This window comes from Anser anser (assembly GCF_964211835.1).
Source record: "Anser anser genome assembly, chromosome: W".
Lineage (NCBI taxonomy): Eukaryota > Metazoa > Chordata > Aves > Anseriformes > Anatidae > Anser > Anser anser.
The window spans coordinates 6,334,150-6,359,659 of NC_139731.1; the positions used below are offsets into that span (position 1 = coordinate 6,334,150).

Consider the following 25,510-nt stretch of genomic DNA (forward strand, 5'->3'; position numbering starts at 1 on the left):
CTCCTACCAAACACTGTTTAACATCATCCAGCACCTTGAAGAGAGGGAGGAAGTCTCTGAATCTGATGACCAGATAACACATGCTGTGACTGACCCGGAGGATCAACCAACTATGGATGGTATCAGTCGCCCCCATAGTCAAGTCAAAACAATGGAAATGGAAGTCAGCTCGTTTGGTAAGGGAAGAAGCCTCTCCTAAGAAGGAGGGAGAAGGGGAAAAGGCAGGCACCTCTAAAGCAGAGCCATCACAAAAACAGCAGGAAGAAGAGATGGAAATCATAAAGGAATCAGAAACCACTCGATCCCTATCCCTGAGTGAGTTGCGAGAAATACGAAAGGATTACAGTCGACACCCAGGTGAACACATCCTCACCTGGCTGCTTTGATGCTGGGACACTGGGGCCAATAGCCAACAATTAGAAGGCAATGAAGCCAAACAGCTGGGATCCCTCTCTAGAGAAAGGGTCATTGACAAAGTAATTGGGAGAGGGACACAGGTTCTCAGCCTCTGGAGGCGACTCCTGGCAGCTGTGAAAGAAAGGTATCCCCATAAGGAAGATATTGTATATCAAGTAGGCAAGTGGGCCACTATGGATAAAGGTCTCCAGCATCTGCGGGAATTAGCTGTGCTGGAGATGGTTTATAGCGATTTGGACAATGCCCAGACACCTCAAGATCCCGATGAAGTCCAGTGCACAACATCCATGTGGCGTAAATTTGTGCGGAGTGCACCATCATCACATGCCAGTACACTGGCAGGAATTCATTGGGATGAGGGGATGGCACCAACAGTGTATACTATGTCCTGCCAGCTTCAAAAATATGAAGACAATCTCTCTGTTCCACTACGGGCCTGCATCTTGGCTATGGAGAAACTGTTCCAAAGGCTCCACCACCTCGTAGAACAATCATCTCCCTCCTCACCCACATGGAGTAATATTTCAGCCATTACGAATCGGTATTTTCCTGTTCGAGGGAGAGAGTAGCAGGGACACACACCATGTGGCACCTTGTGGTCTTATCTGCGTGACCACAGGGAAGATATGAGGAAGTGGGATGGTGAACCTACCTCAATCCTAGCCGCTTGTGTACATGAACTACAAGGAAACACAGCAGCAAAAAGGGGGTCTCCTAGGAAAAATGCTGCTCCGTTTTCTGTTGGGCAGTTCCCCAGAGGCAGTAGAATGGCTGATGTTAGTCTTGACCCTGATGAAGGGACCTCTGCTTCTCATTTGCCATGGACTAATCCAGATTGCACTGGAACAGGGGGAAGTTCCTGAACACCTGCAATACATCAATGATATCATTGTGTGGGGCAACACAGCAGAAAAAGTTATTGAGAAAGAGAATAAAACAATCCAAATTCTCCTGAAAGCTGGTTTTGCCATTAAACAGAGTAAGGTCAAGGGACCTGCACAGGAAATCCAGTTCTTGGGGGTAAAATGGCAGGATGGATATCGCCACATTTCAATGGATGTGATCAACAAAATAACTGCTATGTCTCCACCAACTAGCAAAAAGGAAACACAAGCTTTCCTAGGCCTTGTGGCATTCTGGAGAATGCATGTTCCAGGATATAGTCAGCTTGGGAGTCCTCTATATCGAGTGACTCAAAAGAGAAACTATTTCGAGTGGGGCCCTGAGCAACAACAGGCTTTTGAAGAAATCAAACAAGAAATAGCTCGTGCAGTAGCCCTTGGGCCTGTTTGTACAGGACCAGCTGTGCAAAACATACTTTACACTGCAGCTGGGGAACATGGCCTCACCTGGAGCCTCTGGCAGAAGACCCCAGGAGAAACTCGAGGTCGACCTCTGGGGTTCTGGAGCCAGGGCTATCAAGGATCAGAAGCCAAATACACCCCAACTGAAAAGGAGATATTAACAGCATATGAGGGGGGTTTGAGCTGCTTCAGAAGTTGTGGGTACAGAAGCACAGCTCCTCTTGGCACCACGGCTACCTCTGTTAAATTGGATGTTCAAAGGGAAAATCCCCACTAAACACCATGCAACTGATGCTACGCGGAGTAAGTGGGTAGCTTTAATTATGCAGTGGGCTCAAATGGGGAAACGCAACCACCCAGGAATCCTGGAAGAGCTCATGGACTGGCCGGAAGGCAGAGATTTTGGAGTATTGATCGAAGATGTAACTCATGCCAAAGAGGCACCACCATGTAATGAGTTCTCAGAAGACAGAAAGCAGTATGTGTTGCTCACTGACGGATCCTGTCGCGTGGTAGGGAGCCATCAGAAATGGAAAGCTGCTGTGTGGAGTCCCACACGACGAGTTGTGGAGGCCATGGAAGGGGAAGATGAGTCGAGTAAGTATGCAGAAGTGAAATCCATACAACTGGCCCTAGAAATTGCTGAAAGAGAAAAGTGGCCAGTACCGTATCTCTACGCTGACTCATGGATGGTGGCAAATGCCCTGTGTGGGTGGTTACAGCAATGGAAACAGAGCAACTGGCAGCACGGAGGTAAACCTATCTGGGCTGCTACCCTGTGGTAAGATATTGCTGCCTGCATAGAAAACCTGGCTGTAAAGGTACGTCATGTAGATGCCCGCATGCCCAAGAGTCGTGCCACTGAAGAACATCAGAACAATGAAGAGGTGGATCGAGCTTCGAAAATTGAAGTGGCTCAGGTGGACCTGGACGGGGGATGTAAGGGTGAGCTGTCTGTAGTTCAATGGGCCCGTGAAACATCAGGACATCTGGGGAGGGATGCCACATACAGATGTGCTCGTGATCGAGGGGTGGACCTGACCATTGATGATGGCCCTGGGACCCCAGGTGCCCTGAGTTGCAGGACCATGATTATGGGAACAATAAATTCCCAGCAAACCCCAAACCTATGTGGGATTTGCTGTTCCAGCTGGATGTATACAAGTCTCTGGGGCCCAATGGGATTCATCCCAGGGTACTCAAAGAGCTGGCTGATGTCATCACAAAACCTTTCTCAATTACTTTTCAACAGTCTTGGGAATCTGGAAAGGCCCCAGTTGAATGGAAGCTGGCAAACGTTGTTCCAATTTTCAAGGGCAAGAAAGAAGACCCTGGTAATTACAGGCCTGTCAGTCTCACTTCCGTACCTGGAAAATTATGGAGAAGATTATTCTGGGAGTTACTGAAAAACACCTGAAAGACAATGCAGTCATTGGTCACAGCCAACACGGGTTCAGGGGGAGAAGGTCCTACTTATCTAACTTAATTTCCTTTTATGACAAGGTCACCCACCTAGCTGAGGGAAGCCAGTTGATGTAATCTTTTTGGATTTCAGCAAAGCTTTCAATACTGTTTCTCACAGTATCCTTCTGGACAAAATGTCCAGCATACAGCTTGGTAAAAACAATATGATGTGTCAACAATTCTCTTTATTTTTAATTACAGTTAATTAAAATTAACTTTAAGTCCTTCCTCCAGATCATTTATTAAAAAAATTAAAGAGAATTAATTTTAATTCTCTTAAAGTTAATTTTAAAATTTAATTTATTAAATTAAAAAAATTAAAAAACAATGTATTAAATTAAAAAAATAAAAATTTCAGAAAATAACTTTCTCTTAAATTTTTTTTTTCCTCTTAAACTCCTTACTAGTTTTTATCCTACTGAACAAAATGTCCAGCATATGGCTAGATAAAAACATAATAAGTTGGGTGAATAATTGGCTGACGGGTAGGTCTCAAAGGGTTAAGGTAAATGGGGTTACATCAGGCTGGCAGCCGGTCCCCAGTGGGGTCCCCCAGGGCTCCATTTTAGGGCCAGTTAAATATGTGAATACAAAAAGGAGGACCAGAGAAAACATAGGTCCGCTACTTGATGGGGATGGTCACCTCACAAACAAGGACATAGGCAAAGCAGAGACGTTTAATGCCTTCTTTGCCTCTGTCTTCAACGGCAGTGAACGACTTTCAACGGGCTTCGGGACCCCGGGTGCCCTGAGTTGGAGGACCGTGACGGTGGGAATGATAAACTCCCAGCCAACCCTGAACGTGTGCGGGATTTGCTACTCCACCTGGATCCATACAAGTCCATGGGTCCGGATGGGATTCATCCCATGGTATTCAAAGAGCTGACTGACGTCATCGCAAGATCTCTCAATTACTTTTCAACAGTCTTGGGAATCTGGAGAGGTCCCAGTAGATTGGAAGCTGGCAAATGTTGTGCCAATTTTCAAGAAGGGCAAGAAAGAAGACCCTGGCAACTACAGGCCTGTCAGTCTCACGTCAGTGCCTGGTAAAATTATGGAGAAGATTATCCTGGGAGTTATTGAAGCACACCGGGGGGACAGCGCAGTCATAGGTCACAGCCAGAATGGGTTCACAAGGGGTAGGTCCTGTTTAACAAATTTGATTTCCTTTTATGATAAGATCACCCATCTAGTCGATCAAGGGAAACCAGCTGATGTGATCTTTCTGGACTTCAGCAAAGCTTTTGACACAGTTTCCCATAGGATCCTACTGGACAAAATGTCCAGCATACAGCTAGATAAAAACATCATACGATGGGTGAGCAATTGGCTGACGGGTAGGGCTCAAAGGGTTATGGTAAATGAGGCTACATCAGTCTGGCGGTGTTTTCAGTAAATTTTCTGATGATACTAAACTGGGAAGAGTTGCTGACTCTGTTGAGGGTGGAAAGGCCTTGCAGAGAGATCTGGACAGATTGGAGAGCTGGGCAATCACCAACCGCATGAAGTTTAACAAGAGCAAGTGCCGGGTCCTGCATCTGGAACGGGGCAACCCTGGCTATACATACAGACTGGGCGACGAGACGCTGGAGAGCAGCCCCGCAGAGAGGGATCTGGGGGTTGTGGTTGACAGCAAGCTGAATATGAGCCAGCAGTATGCCCTGGCAGCCAGGAGGGCCAACCGTATCCTGGGGTGCATCAAGCACGGCTTTGCTAGTTGGTCGAGGGAAGCGCATTGGAACAGGCTCCCCAGGGACGTAGTCATGGCACCAAGCCTGTCGGAGTTTAAGAAGTGTTTGGACTATGCTCTCAGTCATATCGACTGAATTTTTGGGTAGACTAGTGTGGAGCCAGTAGTTGGACTCGATGATCCTTGTGGGTCCCTTCCATCTCGGGATATTCTATGGTTCTATATTCTATTCTATAGTTAACAACTGGCTGGATGGCCGGACCCAAATATTGGTGGTGAATGGAGTGAAATCCAGCTGGTGACCAGTTGCGAGTGGTGTTCCCCAGGTGTCGGTGTGCACAGAATCACAGAATGGCCGAGGTTGGAAGGGACCTCTGAAGATCATCTAGTCCAAACCCCCTGCTGAGCCAGATCATTTAGCGGCTTTAGCGGATCATTTAGGGTCTTTAGCGGCAAAACCAGTTGTTCTCTGGATACCCAGTACCCTGAGCTGGTGGAAGGGGATGGGGAGCAGGATGTGGCCCTCACTATCCACAAGGAAATTGTTGGCGACCTGCTACAGCACTTGGATGTATGCAAGTCGATGGGGCCGGATGGGATCCACCCGAGGGTACTGAGAGAACTGGCGGAGGAGCTGGCCAAGCCGCTTTCCATCATTTATCGGCACTCCTGGCTATCAGGGGAGGTCCCAGTCGACTGGCGGCTAGCAAATGTGACGCCCATCTACAAGAAGGGCCGGAGGGTAGACCCGGGGAACTATAGGCCTGTTAGTTTGACCTCAGTGCCAGGGAAGCTCATGGAGCAGATTATCTTGAGTGTCATCATGCGGCACTTGCAGGGCAACCAGGCAATCAGGCCCAGTAAGCATGGGTTTATGAAGGGCAGGTCCTGCTTGACAAACCTGATCTCTTTCTATGACAAAGTGACACGCTTAGTGGATGTCAGAAAGTCTGTGGATGTGGTCTACCTTGATTTCAGTAAGGCTTTTGACACCGTTTCCCACAACATTCTCCTCAAAAAACTGGCTGCTCGTGGCTTGGACTGGTGTACGCTTCACTGGGTTAAAAACTGGCTGGATAGCCAGGCCCAAAGAGTTGTGGTGAATGGAGTCAAATCCAGTTGGAGGCCGGTCACTAGTGGAGTCCCCCAGGGCTCAGTACGGGGGCCAGTCCTCTTCAATATCTTTATCGATGATCTGGATGAGGGGATTGAGTGCACCCTCAGTAAGCTGGCAGACAACACCAAGTTAGGTGCATGTGTCGATCTGCTCGAGGGTAGGAAGGCTCTTCAGGAGGATCTGGATAGGCTGGACCGATGGGCTGAGGTCAGCTGTATGAAGTTCAACAAGGCCAAGTGCCGGGTCCTGCATCTGGGGCGTAACAACCCCAAGCAGCGCTACAGGCTGGGAGATGAGTGGTTGGAAAGCTGCCTGGCAAAGATGGACCTGGGAGTACTGGTTGATAGTCGGCTGAATATGAGCCAGCAGTGTGCTCACGTGGCCAAGAAGGCCAACAGCATCCTGGCTTGTATCAGAAGCAGTGTGGCCAGCAGGTCTAGGGAAGTGATTGTCCCCCTGTACTGGGCTCTGGTGAGGCCACACCTCGAGTACTGTGTTCATTTTTGGGCCCCTCACTATAAGAAGGACGTCGAGGTGCTCGAGAGAGTCCAGAGAAGGGCGACGAGGCTGGTGAGGGGTAGGGAGAACAAGTCTTACGAGGAGCGGCTGAGGGAGCTGGGACTGTTCATCCTGGAGAAGAGGAGGCTCAGGGGCGACCTTATCGCTCTCTACAGGTACCTTAAAGGACGCTGTAGCAAGGTGGGGGTTGGTCTATTCTCCCACGTGCCTGGTGACAGGACGAGGGGGAATGGGCTAAAGTTGCGCCAGGCGAGGTTTAGGTTGGATATTAGGAAGAACTTCTTTACTGAAAGGGTTGTTAGGCATTGGAATGGGCTGCCCAGGGAAGTGGTTGAGTCACCATCCCTGGAGGTCTTTAAGAGACGTTCAGATGTTGAGCTTAGTGATATGGTTTAGTGGAGGACTTGTTAGCGTTAGCTCAGAGGTTGGACTGGGTGATCTTGGAGGTCTCTTCCAACCTAGACGATTCTGTGATCATCCAGAGCACATTGCGCAGGATGGCATCCAGGCAGGTTTTGAATATCTCCAGAGAAGGAGACTCCACAACCTCTCTGGGCAACTTGTTCCAGTGCTCTGTCACCCTCACAGTAATGAAGTGCCCCTTCATATTCAGCCAGAACCACCTGTGCTTCAGTTTGTGCCCCTTGCCTCTCATCCTGTTGCTAGGCACCACCGAAAAGAGACTGGCTCCATCCTCTTGACACCCTCCCTTCAGATATTTATATACATTGATGAGGTCTCCCCTCATTCTTCTCTTTTCCAGGCTAAACAGGCCCAGTTCTTTCAGCCTGTCCTCGTACGAGAGGTGCTCCAGTCCTCTAATCATCTTCGCAGCCCTCCTCTGAACTCACTCTAGTAGTTATATGTAGCTCTAGTAGCTCTATGTTCCTCTTGTACTGGGGAGCCCTGAACTGGTCCCCCACAAGCAGTGGCCTCTGCCAGATCACGTGCTCCACCATGGGCTCCTCTCCACCGGCTGCAGGTCTGGCCTTGAGTCTGCTCCTGTGGGGGCTCTCCATGGGTGGCAGCCTCCTTCAGGCCACATCCACCTGCTCCACTGTCGGCTACTCCATGGGCTGCAGTGCGTAGATCTGCTCCGCCATAGTACACCATGGGCTGCAGGGGGACAACCTGCTTCACCATGGTCCTCTCCACAGGCCATAGGGGAACTTCTGCTTCCGAACCTGGAGCACCTCCTCCCCCTCCTTCTTCACTGACCTTGGTGTCTGCCTCATTGTTTCTCTCCCATTTTTTTTGCTCCTCTCTCCCAACTGCTGTTGCACAGCTGTTTTTTCCTTTTCTTAAATCTGCTCTCACAGAGGCGCAACCAGAGTTGTTCGTGTCTCACCTCTGGCCAGCAGCAGGTCCCTTTTGGAGCTGGCTGAAACTGGCTCTTATCTAACATGGGGCAGCTCCTGGGCTCTTCTCACAGAGGCCATCCCTGCAGCCCCCTGCTACCAAGTCTTTGCCATGTAAGCCAAATACACACACTTGAAAAGTCTTATTCAAAGTGCTGTGTTTTCTTCAGAATTCAGATTTTCATATTAATTCTTCCTTAGGTTAACAATGAAGTTAAGATTTTCCTTTTGAAGTATATGAGTTAATAGTGGAGAAGAACAAGTAGGAAAAATTGCTCTTGGACAGAATTTAATAGACTCTTCTAGGATTACACTGAATTTTGTTAGGACCTATTCTGACAAGGGCATTGTGAGAAACTAAGTTGTGTTTTTGCAGTTGAACATGTTTTCAAAGTAAGTGTATTTTTGCAGTAGAACATGTTTTTGAAGTAGAGCGTGTTTTTGCAGTAGAAAACTAACCTTCTGTATTCCAAGGTAGTTGTGTAGTCATAACAAAGAGAAATGCTAAGTAGATAAGTGGACAGTAGAAGGCCTCACTGTTCCAAAATAAGGTAGAAGCTCGAGAAAAACAGGATGAGCAGTGTGAGAACAGTAAAAAAACCAAAGATTACAAGTTCTGTAAACATAAGAAAGGAGAAAAAAAAAAAAGGAAAAAGGAGAAATTAAAGGGTCGAACAAAAAAAATGTTCACATATATGGTATAGAGGAGCGTTGAGTAGCTTGTGAACCTGTAGTACTCAGCCAATGAGGAAACAGGGGAGGTAATGAGGTGTCGGGTAACAGGGAATAAAAGGTTATGATATGTTTACTATAAAGCGCTCCTATTGGCAGGACGCCCGCCATTGCAATCACAAATAAAATAGCTTCACAGAAGATCCTGTCTGAAGAAAATTATTGAGATTTTTCTCACAGCATGTGTCTCCAATGTTAGTAGGACTAACATTTTCCAGGAGTTGGACTCAATGATCCTTGAGGGTCCCTTCCAACTCGGGCTATTTTATAATTCTATGACCACCCAAAACCCTAATAATTTCATGGAAGCTCTGATGTGCTTATCTTCTGCTTTATACTGCCAGCTCTGTAAACACCACATGGGATGCATAGTACCAAGTATCAGTAAGTTTAACTAACCCAGAAAAAACACTTTGTTGCTCTAAAAATCAGAGGGCTAAAAGTAAAACGGAAAGTAAGTTGCTGTTTAAAACTCTCTCTCACCCATCCCCCAACCCAGAATGTGATAAACCCCATTTACCCTTCTATGATTATATCTTAGTCTTGGATATTGACCCTCTGGCCTTGAAGCTTTGTTTTCTTTTTGGAATAAAATAGCTTCACAGAAGATCCCGTCTGAAGAAAATTATTGAGATTTTTCTCACAATTTGGGGGCTCGTCCGGGATCTTGTTGCCTACCGAAGAGTTCTTGCCGCCACAGACAGGAAGGTGCACCCCGCTGATTTCAGCGGTCCCGTCGATGGTGGTGGGTTGTCTCGGGATGGCCGGCAAAGGACCGAGACTGTTAATCTGAAGACAGGCTCTGCGAAGCACTGGGGAGAAGGAAGGCCAGCACAGACACAGCACAGACACAGGGATAACTGCTGATAACCCGGACTGGGAAGTCCGTGCACGGACCGAGGTAAGGCAAACTTTACCGTATATTGCCCCGGGGTGGGTTTGGGGAGACTCTTGTGTGGAGTGTGAATGAGACGCACTTTTAGTGCAAAGCAAGTGTGGAGTCCCAGTCCATGAGATTCTGTAGTCCCGTGAGGGGACGAACCAAGTCCCCTTGGCCGGAGAAGGACGAAGCAAAAGACAGACGAGCGAAAGAGAGTCTCAGGGGTTTGGGCCCTTAGGTGTACGGTACCCCGAGCACGGTGAGGTGAAGTGCTCGGCAGTACAACCCACCTCTGTCCTAATCCTAGGTGAAGGCGTGTGGTACCCTGTGGGTGGTAAAGTCCACAGCAGCACGTCAGGAAGAGATGGGGATTAAGGGTTCCAAGAGTCAGCAGGGTGGGGGTGGAGACCCCGGGATTGTGCCTAAAGATAGCCCTTTGGAGAGAATGATAAGGATTTGGAAAAACAACCCAAAAACTAGGGAAAAAGATTTTAAAAAATAAATAAATATTTTAAAATGGTTAGGTATTGTGTAATTGTCTGGCCTAAAAAGCCAATAAAAGGAACTTCAGTATTTTGGCCAAAATACGGGTCTGATGAAAATTCAGGCTTGAAATTTATATGTAAACAATAAGGTTCAGTTTTTGGGAGGAGGAATCAAGTTATGCTTCCTATAATCCTAATATTGCTCCGGAGGCAGCGGCAGCTGCTCCATGAGGGAAGACAGGGACTACAATTGACACTGTCCCTGGAGAAGTTGCGCCGGGGAGGCGGGGCGGGTCCTGGTGGGGCCTCGGGGTCGTGCGGGGGCTGATGCCACTCCCCCCTTACCAGCAGAGAGGTTAGGAGTTTTAAGAAGGAAATGAAGTCTTTAATTGAGGGCCTAGCAGAACAGTCAAATCCGTTTCTAAGGCCTAATTTGTATTCCTGGGGGGGAAATGTCAATCTTGAGTATGTTATTCCCTGGAGAAGAATGTTTAGGAGGGGAATGATTCGGCAGGCAGCTATGCAAGAATGGGAAAGAACTAACACTCTCCCCCCCAAAACCGAGAGTAATTCCGATAGAGCGGAAATATCCGCTTATCTAACTGGGATAATAACAACCCACAACATAGAAACCATATGAGAGACTCAGGGTCAGAATTAGAAAGTACTCGGGGATGAATCCTGAGGACCCGGTAGCCCAAGGGCTCTTGAAAGTTCGTTTTGTGATTAAAACATATCTGGCCAGATACGCAGAAAAAGCTCCAGAAGGTGGGAGGATGGAGTGAACAGTGTAGGTAGTATGAAGGTGTATGCCAGGAGGGGAGATGAGAAGGAAAAGTAGAGCGCGAAACAAATGGCAAAAATGAAACAAACACAGCGTACTGGGTAGTGAAGCAGAGGGCTGGAGATAGAGGGACTTCAGGGAGGAATCAGGCCCAGGATGGAAAGGAGAGGAAGAGAGATGAAGGAATGGCGGGCAAGGAAAGCTACCTGTGTTGTAGTCTAAATCCTAGCAGGGACAGGCTTTGAGAAGATGTTTTAAGTGTGGCCGGGCCAGCCACTTCAAATAGGAATATCCGGAGTGGAAGAAGGAGGAGAGATTGCTGTTATAAATTCAGAATAAGGGAGTTGGGACTTTTCAGAAAGCTAGTTCCCTGATAAATGAAAAAGTGTACCTCAAGGGCTCCTCAAGTGTACCTCAATGGGGATCACTCTACAATTATCGTTGCGGGCAAAACAGACTTAGCATAGGAAGATTAATAAAATTAATAAAAAATAATAACGTCAATAAAAAATTAATAAAATTTATTACCTATTGCTGATGAGCTGGAGCGGAGAGAAACAGAGAAACAAGCTGGGGGCACCTTTCCCCGTCCACTCTCTTCCACCTCTTCCCTGCCCTGAGTGGCGTGGGGCGGGGCCGGCAGCAGGGGCTGCAGTCGGCCCATGGTGCTTCGTTTCCACTGCTCCCTCACGGTCACCCTCTCCCCTGCTCTGGTGTGGGGTCCCTCTCGTGGGGTGCCAACCTTCCTGGGCTGGTCCTGTGTGGGTTTCTCCACAGGCAGCGAAAAACAGGCTCTTTGGGAGCTGCTCCAGGTGTGGGTCTGCGCTGTGGGATCTATGCATCAGTAGCGGGTTGGTCCGGCTTGTGACCCCCTGGGGGCCACCTCCCCCATCCCCCCCCCCAATCACCTGCTCCTGCATATGCTCCTCTCCACAGGCTGCAGCATGGAGACGTGCTCTGCTGTGGTACACCATGGGCTGTGGGGGTTCTGCCTTCCCCACCAGGGCCCTCTCTGTGGGCCGAGGGGGGGCTTCAGCTCCGGCACCTGGAGCACCTCTGCACTGCACTCCCCCTCCTCTGCACTGACTTTGATGTCTGCAGGGAGGTTTCTCACTCCTCACTCTCCCTGCTGCTGTTGTGCAGCAGTTTTTTTTTTTTCCTTTTCTTGGATGTGCTCTCACAGACGCACAAACTGCATTGATCATGGCTTGGCTCTGGGCAGGGGTGGGCCCCTTTGGAGCCAGCTGAAACTGCCCTTATCTAACACGGGGCAGCTGCTGGATTCTTCTCACAGGGGCTACCACTGCAGCCCCCCTGCTACCAGAACCTTGCCATGTGAACCCAATACACTGGGGCAGCTAGGTCATTACTGGCCTGTGAAGTATCAGGGATTAAATTAACTAACGAAACCCTAAATGTGATGGGGGTAGAAGGGACTGGGATAACAGTGCTACTTTTTGGGGACACCAAGCTGAGACTAGGGATAGAATGATCACTGGGCAATTATTGTATGTACCCGAGGCAGGGACTAACTTGTTGGGAAAGGATTTCATGATGAAATTGGGCATTCAAATAGTAAATTGTTAGACTGGAATAACAGTGTTATTAAGTGAGTGCTCTCAGGCCCTGGGAGCAAAGATATATTCACCTTTGACTGGAAAGACCCTGAAATGGAGCAGAAGCAACAATACAGATGGACAATTTTACCTCAGGGGTTTACAGGGCCACCGATTTATTTGGGCAAGTTCTAGAACAAATTTTGGAGCAATTCCAACCTCCCTAGGAGGTGTTACTGTTACAATATGTGGATGATCTTTTATTGTCAGGACAGGAGAAAACAGTTGTGAAGGAAGCCACTAACAAGCTATTCAACTTTCTGGGAAAGCAGGGCTTGAAAGTACTGGAAAATAAATTGCAATATGTAGAAAGAGAAGTCAAGTATTTAGGGCATCTAGTGTCTGAGGGAGAACAAAGAATAAATCCAGAGAGGATTCAGGGAATTGTTGAGCTACCCCTACCCAAAACTAAAAAGAAGTAAAAAGTTTTTAAGACAAAGAGGTTTTTAAGGAATTAGGAGTCACAAAGTCCAAAGGAAAATAGATACTCCCTGAGGGGAGAGAAATGCTGAATAAAGTGATAATGAGGCAAATATTAACTGTTTTGCATCAAGAGGGTCATTGGGGAATTCAAGCAATGTGTGATGCTGTGCTATGGAAATATATATGTGTAGGAATATATATATAATCTGGCTGAACAAGTTTGCAGGAGTTGTGTAGTATGTCAAAAGGTAAACAGGAAAATTATCTGCAGTCAGACCAAGGGGGGCGAGAACCAGGAATTCAACGCTTCCAAAATGTACAGGTAGATTTTACAGAACTCCTTGGAGTAGGTAGATTTAAATACTTATTAGTCTTGGTCGATCATTTGTCAGGGTGGGTGGAAGCTTTCCCTTCAGTATCTGCTACTGCGAACATAGTCACTAAAGTAATTCTAGAACAAATAACTCCCGAGTATGGAATTGTTGAAAATATTGACTCTGATCAAGGAAGTCACTTTATGTCAGAAATATTACAAGGGCTAATGTGGACTCTAGGAATCAAGTGGAAATTTCACACTCCTTGGCATCCTCCCCCTTCTGGAAGGGTGGAGAGGTTCAGACAGTAAAGAAGCAATTGACTAAGTTCTGGAAACTCGGCTTCCCCAAACGAAGTGCTTACCTTTGGCACTTCTGTGAATTCAAACTGCACCAAGAAAAGATGTGGGAGTTTCACCATATGAAATATTATTTGGATTGCTGTACCTGGACAAAGGGAATGAATTACCTCAATTTGAGACAAAAGATGCTTTTCTTAAGAACTATATACTCGGGCTGTCGTCCTCTTTGTCATCTCTCAGGACCCATGGACAGTTAGCTCAAACCCCAGCCTTGGAAGCCCTGATCCATCCACTCCGAGCAGGAGATTGTGTTTTGATGCGAACATGGAGAGAACTGAAACTGCAACCTGAGTGGGACGGACTGTTCCAAGTGCTCCTGACTACTGAGACGACAGGAAGAATGGCTGAGGAAGGGTGGACTCATACCTGGGTAAAAGCATCGGTTAACCCTGATACCTGAGAGACTGCATTAACAAAGACTTTTAAGGTTAAAACTGTTAAAACTATCTATTGTAAAGCTTTAACTTCTCCTTAGAAGAATTCTTAATGAATTAATGAGTAAAAGGGATTGAATTACACAGAACTGGAGTGTTTCCAGGGAGCACTCCCTGGAAGTGGGAGAAGGGGGGGGGTATTTAATCCCCACCAGAAGAATCCTTATTATTTTGTGATTTTTATTGTTTTTCTTAATTATTAAAGGGGTGCATATATAAATGGAAATGATGTAGAGTCATAGAATCATAGAACCATAGAATATCCCGAGTTGGAAGGGACCCATAAGGATCATCAAGTCCAACTCCTGGCACCACACAGGTCTACCCAAAATTTTAGACCATATAACTAAGTGCACAGTCCAAACGCCTCTTAAATTCAGACAGGCTTGGTGCAGTGACTGGGGAGCCTGTTCCAGTGTGCAACCAACCTCGCAGTGAAGAACCTCTTCCTGATGTCTAGCCTAAACCTCCCCTGCCTCAGCTTGACACTATTACCTTGGGTCCTATCACTGGTGATTAAGGAGAATAGGTCGGCACCTGCCCCTCCACTCCCGCTCACGAGGAAGCTGGAGACTGCGATGAGGTCTCCCCTCAGCCTCCTCTTTTTCAGCCTGAACGGGCCAAATGACCTCAGCCGCTCCTCATACGTCTTCCCCTCTAGGCCCTTCACCATCTTCGTCGCCCTCCTCTGGACACTCTCCAGCAGTTTAATGTCCTTTTTGTACTGTGGTGCCCAGAACTGCACACAGTACTCGAGGTGAGGCCGCACCAGCGCAGAGTAGAGCGGGACAATCACTTCCCTCGACCGACTAGCGATGCCGTGCTTGATGCACCCCAGGATACGGTTGGCCCTCCTGGCTGCCAGGGCACACTGCTGGCTCATATTCAACTTGCTGTCAACCACAACCCCCAGATCCCTCTCTGCGGGGCTGCTCTCCAGCGTCTCGTCGCCCAGTCTGTATGTATAGCCAGGGTTGCCCCGTCCCAGATGCAGGACCCGGCATTTGCTCTTGTTAAACTTCATGCGGTTGGTGATCGCCCAGCTCTCCAATCTGTCCAGATCTCTCTGCAAGGTCTTTCCACCCTCAGCCGAGTCTACAACTCCTCCAAGTTTGGTGTCGCTGGCAAATTTTAAGTTTATCTTAGTAATACCTATTCTCAATGGAGTAGTGATAGGATGGAGGGAAAAATTAGCATTTCCAATTAATCCAGAACATCTCTCGAGTTCTATCTCAAAATAATTGTTGGATTTGCACCCAGATGCCTAGAAAGACTGAAAAGGCCTTGCTATTTCCAGCAGCAACTGTGTCTGGATTCTCTAGATTTCTAAAAACGACAGATCATACTCAGTCCCGGGAAGGAACAGATTTTGAGGTTGAGCTCCCTATACATAATCCTGGCTACAATACACCGTGTTATCAAAGGTGACTTTTAAAAAACATTGATAGAAAACTCAGGGGGCAATATTACTGACCCTGGGTGTGGAAATATTATCCGTGAAGTAGGGAATAATCCATACTGTACCGAATATGGTAGCTATGGGAATGCTAATATACATAATGCACACCAGATACAAATGAGAATCCTGTAACCGGATGGCCTGTCCCGAATGGCAAGGGGTGGTACTGGCTATGTGGCAATAAAGCCAGGAAGGTGTTGCCCCTAGGATGGAAGGGAGCTTGTACCCTGGAGGCAATAATTCCAAATGTAACTATTGTTGAAGACACACAAAGCCAAAGCCCCCTTGAGACCACACGCAGAATTAAGCGGACTCCAGATAATCCTCTAGTAAAATTCTCTAGCATTTCACAGTTTTTCAAGGTGGTTTTTACCTCGGTTAGGGGTGAGTGAATTAGAAAAAGCTATTGTAAATATCTCAGCTATAACTGAAGAAATAGAAAATAACAGTCTGGATGCAAGAAAAAGGAGATAGCAAGTTTGCAAAAATAGTACTCTGGAATCGAATGGTATTAGATTTATTAATAACCTCATAAGGAGGAGCGTGCACTGTAATTATTACTAGTTGCTGTATATATGTAGATCAAATGGGACGAATTTTACTGATCTCAAAAATATTTGGGAAAAAAAAAACACAAACAAACAAGATCCTAAATAGAGTAGCTCATGATGACACTTCCTGGGGATTTAGAAACGTTTGGGAGAAACTAACTTCGTGGTTACCTGAATAGAATTGGCTCAAACAACTATTTGTTGGCATTGTAATAATACTGGCATTGTATATCTGTCATCCCCCGTGACATCCGAAGAAGAGTATTGCACCTTAATTTTGGATAAACTCAAGAGTGCGGTATGTGAAGAGGTGCAAAAACAACAGTAGGAGTAAGAAAAGAAGAGGGGGGGAATTGTGAGAAACTAAGTTGTGTTTTTGCAGTAGAGAATTACTTTTCTGTATTCAAAGGTAACTGTGTAGTCATAACAAGGAGAAATGCTAAGTAGATAAGTGGACAGTAGAAGGCCTCACTGTTCCAAAATAAGGTAGAAGCTCGAGAAAAACAGGATGAGCAGTGTGCGAACAGTAAAACAAAGATCACAAGTTTTCAAAACATAAGAAAGGGACTAAAAAAAGGAAAAAGGAGAAGTTAAAGGGCTGATCAAAAAAAGTGTTCATATATGGTATAGAGGAGCGTTGAGTAGCTTGTGAACCTGTAGTACTCAGCCAATGAGGAAACGGGAGGTAATCGGGTATCGGGTAATAGGGAATAAAAGGTTATGATATGTTTACTATAATGCGCTCCTAATTGGCAGGACGCCCGCCATTGCAATCACAAATAAAATAGCTTCACAGAAGATCCTGTCTGAAGAAAATTATTGAGATTTTTCTCACAGCATGTGTCTCCAATGTTAGTAGGACTAACATTTTCCAGGAGTTGGACTCAATGATCCTTGAGGGTCCCTTCCAACTCGGGCTATTTTATAATTCTATGACCAACCAAAACCCTAATAATTTCATGATCCATACAAGTCCATGGGTCCGGATGGGATTCATCCCAGGGTGCTTAAAGAGGTGGCTGATGTCATCGCGGGACCTCTCTCAATTATTTTTCAACGATCTTGGGAATCTGGAGAGGTCCCAGTAGATTGGAAGCTGGCAAATGTTGTGCCAATTTTCAAGAAGGGCAAGAAAGAAGACCCTGGCAACTACAGGCCTGTCAGTCTCACGTCAGTGCCTGGTAAAATTATGGAGAAGATTATCCTGGGAGTTATTGAAGCACACCGGGGGGACAGCGCAGTCATAGGTCACAGCCAACATGGGTTCACGAGGGGTAGTCCTGGTTAACAAATTTGATTTCCTTTTATGATAAGATCACCCATCTAGTCAATCAAGGGAAACCAGCTGATGTGATCTTTTTGGATTTCAGCAAAGCTTTTGACACGGTTTCCCATAGGATCCTACTGGACAAAATGTCCAGCATGCAGCTAGATAAAAACATCATACGATGGGTGAGCAATTGGCTGACGGGCAGGGCTCAAAGGGTTGTGGTAAATGGTGCTACATCAGGCTGGCGGATGGTCACTAGTGGGGTCCACCAGGGCTCCATTTTAGGGTCAGTCCTCTTCAATGTTTTTATAAATGATTTGGATGTAGGACTAGAAGGTGTTTTGAGCAAATTTGCCGACGACACCAAACTTGGAGGAGTTGTGGACTCGGCTGAGGGTGGAAAGGCGTTGCAGAGAGATCTGGACAGATTGGAGAGCTGGGCAATCACCAACCACATGAAGTTTAACAAAAGCAAGTGCCGGGTCCTGCATCTGGGACGGGGCAACCCTGGCTATACATACAGACTGGGCGACGAGACGCTGGAGAGCAGCCCCGCAGAGAGGGATCTGGGGGTTGTGGTTGACAGCAAGTTGAATATGAGCCAGCAGTGTGCCCTGGCAGCCAGGAGGGCCAACCGTATCCTGGGGTGCATCAAGCACGGCATCGCTAGTCGGTCGAGGGAAGTGATTGTCCCGCTCTACTCTGCGCTGGTGCGGCCTCACCTCGAGTACTGTGTGCAGTTCTGGGCACCACAGTACAAAAAGGACATTAAACTGCTGGAGAATGTCCAGAGGAGGGCGACGAAGATGGTGAAGGGCCTAGAGGGGAAGACATATGAGGAGCGGCTGAGGTCACTGGGCCAGGTCAGCCTGGAGAAGAGGAGGCTGAGGGGGGAGCTCATCGCAGCCTACAATTTCCTTGGAAGGGGAAGTTGGGAGGCAGGCGCTGATCTCTTCTCCTTAATCACCAGTGATAGGACCCGTGGGAATGGGGTCAAGCTGTGATAGGGGAGGTTTAGGCTAGACATCAGGAAGAGGTTCTTCACCGAGAGGGTGGTCGCACACTGGAACAGGCTCCCCAGTGAAGTAGTCACTGCACCAAGCCTGTCAGAGTTTAAGAAGCGTTTGGACTGTGCACTTAGTTATATGGTCTCAAATTTTGGGTAGGCCTGTGTGGTGCCAGGAGTTGGACTTGATGATCCTTATGGGTCCCTTCCAACTCGGGATATTCTATGATTCTATGATTCTGTTTTTATAAATACCTTCCCCTTGGTGAACCCATGCTGACTATTCCTGATCACCTTCTTATCCTGCACATGCTTGGAGATGACCTCCAGGATGAGCTGCTCCAACACCTTTCCAGGGATGGAGGTGAGGCTGACTGGCCTCTAGTTGCCCGGGTCCTCCTTCTTGCCCTTTTTGAAGACTGGCGTGACATAGCCTTTCTTCCAGTCCTCAGGCACCTCTCCTGTTCTGCACGACCTTTCAAAGATGATGGAGAGTGGCCTAGTAATATCGGCCAGCGCCCTCAGCACCTGTGGGTGCATTCCATCGGGTCCCATGGATTTGTGGTCCCAAAATGAGGGAGGGATATGGATAGAAGAATAAAGTTAAAATACACCAAATAATCTTCTTGTACTATCTTTAGGATTTGCCTTTCCATGGTGATACAATTCCATCCATTAAATAGAGGGATATAATCTCCAAAATTAAAAAAGCTGAATTGTACTAAAAATGTAATACATCACAGCAAATCTAGACCCCAGTGCTAAAAATAATGGTACAGTCAACCTGTATTGTTGTGTTGAAACACAATTACTGTGTTTCAAGTTTTATTTCTGATAATTTGTCATGTTGCTAGGTGAAATGTTATTAAAGCTAGACCTTTTTTCTTAATACAACTAAAGAAAATTTGTTGGCTTTTTCTTCTCTTTTTGCCACCTTGTGGACTTACTTATTTTAATTATATTAATATAAGAAGTTTATAAAATATTTGAATATGTCCAAAGGAGGGCATCAAAGATAGTGAAAGGACTAGATGGCGTGACTTATGAGGAGTGTTTGAGAATACTTGGTTTGTTCAGCTTAGAGAAAAAAATCACACAATCATAGAATAGTTAAGGTTGGAAGGGACCTCTGGAGGTGTTCTGGTCCTATCCGCCTGCTCAAGCAGGGACACCTAGAGCAGGTTGCCCAGGACCATGTCCAGATGGCTTTTGAAGATCTCCAAGAAGGGAGACTCCACAACCTCTCTGGGCAACCTGTGCCAGTTCTCAGTGAGCAGTACAAAGAGCAAGAGGAGACTGAGTAGTGACCTCATTTCTTTCAACAACTTCCTCCTGATGGGGAACAGAATGAGGTGTTGATCTCTTTGGTGACTGGTGATAGGATGTGAGGGACTGGCTTAAAGCTGCATCAGGGGAAGTTCAGACTGGATATTAGGAAAAAGTTCTTCACTGAGAGGGTGATCAGGCACTGGAACAGGCTCTCCAGGGAAGTTGTCACGGCCTCAAGCCTGTTGATGTTCAGGAAGCATTTGGACAGTGCTCTTAGTTATATGGTTTAACTCTTAGGTTGCCCTGTGTGGAGTCAGGAGTTGGACTCAATGATCCTCATGGGTCCCTTCCAACTCAGGAGATTCTGTGATTCTGCAATAATTCTACAGTAGGTTCTTCCTGTATTATGAAAGACTGTTTTTTTCTTGTTGCTTTCTTCTTATTTGCCATGTTCTGCAGTGGTTTTCTACTCCCTTCTATTTTCAGATCTGAACTGTAGTTAAACTATTCCTAATGTTTTAAATATTGTGATATCTTTAATAGATAGCTGATTAAGTTTTTGTAGGCATTTGTTGACCTCATCTCTTACTTCTTTGCCTGAATTGTCATATAAAGGTCAGCAAGAGGAAAAGATATGATTCTTAATTGTTATTCTTGTGATATACATATCAAAATAACAAAATCTAGTTTAATTAATTTCCAACAGGAATCGATCTATTTAGGAGGAGAAAAAGCATGAGTGTGCATCTCCAGTTATCTATTTTGGAATCAGTATAATGTCCTGCAAAAGCATCGAAGTTCCATTTCAATATATAATTTAGTTGGACTCCAAACTGTTCATATTCATTTGTTGCAAGTTAACTTGAACTTAAATCTATAGATATAAACTAATATAATGTATGCTTAATAGTTATCCAGTTGTTATTTTTATGACTATTTTATTGTATTTTCTCTGTGGATGCCTCAAGATTTTAATTACCTTTCTCTGTTTTTGGAATTCTGTGTACTAGTTTTTAATTTTTTTTAGAAGTTTTTGTATACTTGTCATGGAAAAAAGCTTTGAATTTGGTGTCAGAATGTGCACAGCAATAGAAACAATTCACTGTGCTCCCACTGTGAAGTTTCTGGACTGTGTTGATAATGAGGTGGCTAAAGAAAACGAGTCAATGAGAATTTTGGTAGCTATGCTTCTAGTAAAAGACCTTTAGTCAAAAATCTTTGACTGAGTTAAGACATAGTGGGTGCCAAAAGGGATAATTTTAAAAATGGAGTTCTTGACTTTCACTGTATTTTTTCCCACCTGTGCATCATATACCTGCATCTGAAATAGTATTAATGATTCCAAAGGGTTGAAATTTCAAAGGATTCAAGCATTCTAAGTTCTCTTTGGCTAACTCTGTAGCAAACAGAGACAAAATAAAAATTAGTATTTTAAATTTTCAATCAAAATTTGTAGGGACCTGTCCTGGTTCCAGTTAGGACAGAGTTAAGTTTCCTCCTAGTAGCTGGTAGCGTGGTATGTTTTGGATTAGGATGAGAAGAGCGCTGATAACATGCTGATGTTTTAATTGTTGCAGAGCAGTGCTTACACCAGGCCAAGGACTTTCCAGCTTCTCGCTCTGTCCTGCCAGCGGGCAGGCTAGGGGTGCAGCAGGAGCTGGGAGGGGACAGACCCAGGACAGCTGACCCAAACTGGCCAAAGGGGTATTCCATACCATCTGACGTCATGCTAAACAATATATAGGGGTGGCTGGCCGGGGTGGGGGGGCCGGCTGCTCGGGGATAGGCTGGGCATCGGTCAGCGGGTGGTGAGCAATTGCATTGTGCATCACTTGTTTCGTACACATTATTAGTAGTAGCATTATTATCATTACTGTTATTATTTCTGTCTTAATAAACTGTCTTTATCTCAACCCACAGTCTTCATTTTCCTGTTTCTCTCCCCCATCCCAGAGAGGGAGGGGGGAGGGTGAGCGAACGGCTGTGTGGTGTTTAGCTGCCAACCGGGTTAAACCACAACAGGACATAATTCCTCTTAGCTATTCTTTGGTTACAGTTTTTAAGTATATGAAAGCATGTGTTTTTTTGTTTGTTTGTTTGTTTTAATTTGTTAATACCCTTTTGTTGTGGTTTAACTCCTTCAGACAGCTAAGTACCACACAGCCACTGCTCGCTCACATTCTCCAGGTGGGATGGGAGAGAGAATCGGAAAGGTAAAAGTGCGAGAACTCGTGAGTTGAGATAAAGACAGTTTAATAGGTAAAGGAAAAGCTGCACATGCAAGCAAAACAAAACAAGGAATTCAGTCACTACTTCACATTGGCAGGTAGATGTTCAGCCATTTCCAGGAAAGCAGGGCTCATCACACCTAACAGTTTCTTGGGAAGACAAATGCCATTACTCCAAGCATCCCCCCTTTCCTCCAGCTTTTATTGCTGATCATGACGTCATATGGTATGGAATATCCCTTTGGTCAGTCTGCGTCAGCTGTCCTAGCTGTGTCCCCTCTCAACTTCTGCACCCCTAGCCTCCTCGCTGGCAGTGCAGCATGAGAAGTTTAAAAGGCCTTGGCTCTGTGTAAGCACTACTCTGCAACAAATAAAAACACCGGTGTGTTATAACCACTATTTTCATCAAAAATCCAAAACAGCATCATACGGAGAAAATTAACTCTATCCCAGCCAAAACCATGACACCTTTATATAATTTTATTTTCTGGTTCATTCTCTTGTATATATGTTGGTCAATTTAAAAAGAAAGCGACTAGGATTTATATGCCTTTTTTCCCATCATCTCTACTGCCTCCAACAATTGTGACAGCGGTGATGGGGGACGAGTTTGGAGTTTTGCTGGGAATCTTCCATTTGAAGAAAATAATTTGTTCATGCTAAATTGACCATGTTACCAAGTGAACGTATCACCAGGTGATAAGACAAGGGGAAATGTCCTCAAGTTGCGCCAGGGGACGTTTAGGTTGGATATTAGGAGAAATTTCTTTACTGAAGGGGTTGTACGGCACTGGAATAGGCAGCCCAGGGAAGTGGTTGAGTCAGCATCCTTGGAGGTCTTCAAGAAATGTGTAGATGTAGAACTTAGTAGCATGGTATGGTGGACTTGTCAGTACTATGTTAAAGGTTGGGCTAGATGATCTTAGAGGTCTTTTCCAACCTGAATGATTCTATGTTCTAGTCATGAAGTCAGTAAATGAAGGCTAATGAATTTATGACCGAAGTCCTTCAGAGTGGATCAATCTCCAAGAAAAGTTTTGGAACTCTGATGTTTATGTCTTTATCTTCAGTTCACGGTGATCCTTAACATTATCAAAGAGTGCAATAAAAGAAATTTTAAAATTCATTGTGAAAACAGGTTGACTGTACCATTATTTTTAGCACTGGGGTCTAGATTTGCTGTGATGTATTACATTTTTAGTACAATTCAGCTTTTTTAATTTTGGAGATTATATCCCTCTATTTAATGGATGGAATTGTATCACCATGGAAAGGCAAATCCTAAAGATAGTACAAGAAGATTATTTGGTGTATTTTAACTTTATTCTTCTATCCATATCCCTCCCTCATTTTGGGACCACAAATCCATGGGACCCGATGGAATGCACCCACAGGTGCTGAGGGCGCTGGCCGATATTACTAGGCCACTCTCCATCATCTTTGAAAGGTCGTGCAGAACAGGAGAGGTGCCTGAGGACTGGAAGAAAGGCTATGTCACGCCAGTCTTCAAAAAGGGCAAGAAGGAGGACCCGGGCAACTAGAGGCCAGTCAGCCTCACCTCCATCCCTGGAAAGGTGTTGGAGCAGCTCATCCTGGAGGTCATCTCCAAGCATGTGCAGGATAAGAAGGTGATCAGGAATAGTCAGCATGGGTTCACCAAGGGGAAGGTATTTATAAAAACAGAATCATAGAATCATAGAATATCCCGAGTTGGAAGGGACCCATAAGGATCATCAAGTCCAACTCCTGGCACCACACAGGCCTACCCAAAATTTGAGACCATATAACTAAGTGCACAGTCCAAACGCTTCTTAAACTCTGACAGGCTTGGTGCAGTGACTACTTCACTGGGGAGCCTGTTCCAGTGTGCGACCACCCTCTCGGTGAAGAACCTCTTCCTGATGTCTAGCCTAAACCTCCCCTATCACAGCTTGACCCCATTCCCACGGGTCCTATCACTGGTGATTAAGGAGAAGAGATCAGCGCCTGCCTCCCAACTTCCCCTTCCAAGGAAATTGTAGGCTGCGATGAGCTCCCCCCTCAGCCTCCTCTTCTCCAGGCTGACCTGGCCCAGTGACCTCAGCCGCTCCTCATATGTCTTCCCCTCTAGGCCCTTCACCATCTTCGTCGCCCTCCTCTGGACATTCTCCAGCAGTTTAATGTCCTTTTTGTACTGTGGTGCCCAGAACTGCACACAGTACTCGAGGTGAGGCCGCACCAGCGCAGAGTAGAGCGGGACAATCACTTCCCTCGACCGACTAGCGATGCCGTGCTTGATGCACCCCAGGATACGGTTGGCCCTCCTGGCTGCCAGGGCACACTGCTGGCTCATATTCAACTTGCTGTCAACCACAACCCCCAGATCCCTCTCTGCGGGGCTGCTCTCCAGCGTCTCGTCGCCCAGTCTGTATGTATAGCCAGGGTTGCCCCGTCCCAGATGCAGGACCCGGCACTTGCTTTTGTTAAACTTCATGTGGTTGGTGATTGCCCAGCTCTCCAATCTGTCCAGATCTCTCTGCAACGCCTTTCCACCCTCAGCCGAGTCCACAACTCCTCCAAGTTTGGTGTCGTCGGCAAATTTGCTCAAAACACCTTCTAGTCCTACATCCAAATCATTTATAAAAACATTGAAGAGGACTGACCCTAAAATGGAGCCCTGGTGGACCCCACTAGTGACCATCCGCCAGCCTGATGTAGCACCATTTACCACAACCCTTTGAGCCCTGCCCGTCAGCCAATTGCTCACCCATCGTATGATGTTTTTATCTAGCTGCATGCTGGACATTTTGTCCAGTAGGATCCTATGGGAAACCGTGTCAAAAGCTTTGCTGAAATCCAAAAAGATCACATCAGCTGGTTTCCCTTGATTGACTAGATGGGTGATCTTATCATAAAAGGAAATCAAATTTGTTAACCAGGACTACCCCTCGTGAACCCATGTTGGCTGTGACCTATGACTGCGCTGTCCCCCCGGTGTGCTTCAATAACTCCCAGGATAATCTTCTCCATAATTTTACCAGGCACTGACGTGAGACTGACAGGCCTGTAGTTGCCAGGGTCTTCTTTCTTGCCCTTCTTGAAAATTGGCACAACATTTGCCAGCTTCCAATCTACTGGGACCTCTCCAGATTCCCAAGATCGTTGAAAAATAATTGAGAGAGGTCCCGCGATGACATCAGCCACCTCTTTAAGCACCCTGGGATGAATCCCATCCGGACCCATGGACTTGTATGGATCATGAAATTATTAGGGTTTTGGTTGGTCATAGAATTATAAAATAGCCCGAGTTGGAAGGGACCCTCAAGGATCATTGAGTCCAACTCCTGGAAAATGTTAGTCCTACTAACATTGGAGACACATGCTGTGAGAAAAATCTCAATAATTTTCTTCAGACAGGATCTTCTGTGAAGCTATTTTATTTGTGATTGCAATGGCGGGCGTCCTGCCAATTAGGAGCGCATTATAGTAAACATATCATAACCTTTTATTCCCTATTACCCGATACCCGATTACCTCCCGTTTCCTCATTGGCTGAGTACTACAGGTTCACAAGCTACTCAACGCTCCTCTATACCATATATGAACACTTTTTTTGATCAGCCCTTTAACTTCTCCTTTTTCCTTTTTTTAGTCCCTTTCTTATGTTTTGAAAACTTGTGATCTTTGTTTTACTGTTCGCACACTGCTCATCCTGTTTTTCTCGAGCTTCTACCTTATTTTGGAACAGTGAGGCCTTCTACTGTCCACTTATCTACTTAGCATTTCTCCTTGTTATGACTACACAGTTACCTTTGAATACAGAAAAGTAATTCTCTACTGCAAAAACAC

The 25,510-nt window shown here is 46.0% G+C and overlaps 1 protein-coding gene, 1 long non-coding RNA gene and 1 pseudogene across 15 annotated transcripts in view; 2 read left to right on the forward strand and 1 right to left on the reverse strand.

Moving 5' to 3' along the window:
* LOC310888710 (arrestin domain-containing protein 3-like) overlaps window positions 1-25,510 on the forward strand; it is a 494,161-nt pseudogene that overhangs the window by 244,325 nt on the left and 224,326 nt on the right. The gene's annotated exons all lie outside the window — the stretch shown is intronic.
* The window catches only part of LOC310888706 (transcription factor RFX3-like), a 258,874-nt gene that overhangs the window by 175,080 nt on the left and 58,284 nt on the right, over window positions 1-25,510 (reverse strand). For 6 of the 12 annotated variants that reach the window (XM_083815666.1, XM_083815663.1, XM_083815652.1 and 3 more), the window contains exon 2: window positions 1,070-1,284. The exons of the other annotated variants lie outside the window; for them this stretch is intronic. The gene's annotated coding sequence lies outside the window, so the exon portion shown is untranslated. The remainder of the gene's footprint in view (window positions 1-1,069; window positions 1,285-25,510) is intronic. 12 annotated transcript variants of the gene reach the window in all.
* LOC310888718 lies at window positions 8,274-14,125 on the forward strand. 2 transcript variants are annotated; one of them, XR_014576090.1, is made up of 2 exons: window positions 8,274-9,502; window positions 13,344-14,125. It is a non-coding gene; the product is annotated as an uncharacterized lncRNA (long non-coding RNA). The 2 variants fall into 2 exon arrangements; XR_014576091.1 differs by having other exon boundaries at window positions 13,646-14,125.